This window comes from Watersipora subatra, chromosome 6 (assembly GCF_963576615.1).
Source record: "Watersipora subatra chromosome 6, tzWatSuba1.1, whole genome shotgun sequence".
In the NCBI taxonomy this organism is placed as follows: Eukaryota; Metazoa; Bryozoa; class Gymnolaemata; order Cheilostomatida; family Watersiporidae; genus Watersipora; species Watersipora subatra.
The window spans coordinates 47,524,457-47,526,394 of NC_088713.1; positions in this window are offsets into that span (position 1 = coordinate 47,524,457).

Below are 1,938 nucleotides of genomic sequence, written 5' to 3' on the forward strand. Positions count from 1 at the left end.
ATAGGCGCGAAAACTTGATGTTCAGATATTAAATAGCAAACAGCAACATAAATTTTATTTTTCAAAAGAAAAACAATTCCTCAAAACTCAGCCACACTAATTTTAAAACAAGCCTTTATACTTAGTCACACACATTTTAAATTTATTTTTTTAATTGTGTTCAATAATATTATCTAATTATTTTTAGTAAAAGCACATACAACACACAAAACTACGATAATAATCCTTGCAGGATTAAAAAATAATAGGTGACAAATAAAACTCCAACAAAAGTTCTGAATAGAAAGCTGATAAGTAAACTAACCTTGAAGAACTTTTGTGAATTGTTTTTTTAGTTTTTGATATTTTCACTTTCATTGATTAAAATTTTTCTTTAAAACCTTTTTTTGAGAACTTTAAAATTTTAAACAGTTTTAAACGTGTTTCACCTTTGATTATACCAACAATAAAAAAAAGCTATCTGTATTAAATAGTCAACTGTAGCTAAAAAATTTCATTTCAAAAAATTTATTTGAAACTTTGCACTATTTGATCATTCTCATGTAAATACGTAATTGTATTTTCTTGTTGAACTTTTAGCTAGATTTTGCTCATTAACTATTGAAGCATTGTCTGCTTTTATTAAAACTGTAACTATTGCATCAGCATTTTTTGAAATGAGTATAAAAATTTTAATCTATGATAAGTAGAACCTTACCTAGTTATATAATTACAGTATAATGATATCCTCTTTATTTTTACTAAAATAGTAAAAACCGTATTTGCCCATCTATCAAAAGCAAAAATTGGAGGTTTGGATAAAATATTTTAGAATATGTGATTTAAGTGGTGATATTTGGTTTCATGACCTGACATTCTAATCCTTATTCTAACTAGCCCTGACTTAGCAATTTTTTACATACTTCACTACAACAAGTAAAAGTCGTTTACTCACACACCTGATATGCTGCCAAAATTAAATGCATGGTTTTAAAACTCTGCTACTAACAATAATTTATGTTTTACTGAAGGCATTATGCCTTTGAGTAATGATTATAAATCATCATAACATTTAGTAACTATTTTAGTTACTATTGAAACTTTGTTCGAGATACATTACCAATATGATAAAAATATTCTAGTCCATGTTAGCAAAAATCATGATAATTCAATGGCATACAAGTGTTATCTGCATGAACTGTTGGTTATTAAGTTATCTGGACACTATTTATATATTGTTTATGTATTATTCATATATGTACCAGTATCATGATAAAACTTTGGAACACTTTAGAAAACTTTTACACACATGTTAGCTAAACTCTACTGAGAGTGAAAGAGAGACAAAGAGAGAAAAAATGAAGCAATGTAAAAACTATATAATTACGCAATTGGTTTATAAACTGTCTTTCTTTGTCAAACTAGAGTTTGCTATCTGTGTACTATTGGTACACTATCAAAATTTTTGAGATCAGGTCGGATATAATGTTTGAGCAAAACCGCTTTTGGTCAGAACTTCAACTTGCCTACTGGCTCTTCATCAGAAAAATAAAACTATATTTACAGAGGGAACCAACAGAGGGAGCTCAAATCGATTTCTACTGTTTAAAAAAATTGCGGAAATTTTCTCATTTGATGAGAATTATTTGATTACTAGATTTCATGTATTGTTGAAGTTGGATAATTAAATGATGTTTTGTATTGTCTGACTAGCTAGCTTTTTTCTTTTACAAAAGCCTTGTTCATACATTTGTACAAAGTTACACATATAAGTTAGTATTGACCACAGTAAGGGTCATGCTTATTTGTAAGCATGTTTGCCTAAAGCCATGGTTAGAGGTTAAAAAACCATTACACAAAAATGGAATTTGGATAATTTGCTCTCCTGTCAGGCGAGCTACTTGCTATACCCCCAACTACCTTTACACATTGCAGAGTCATTTTGAAGATAGCTATTAC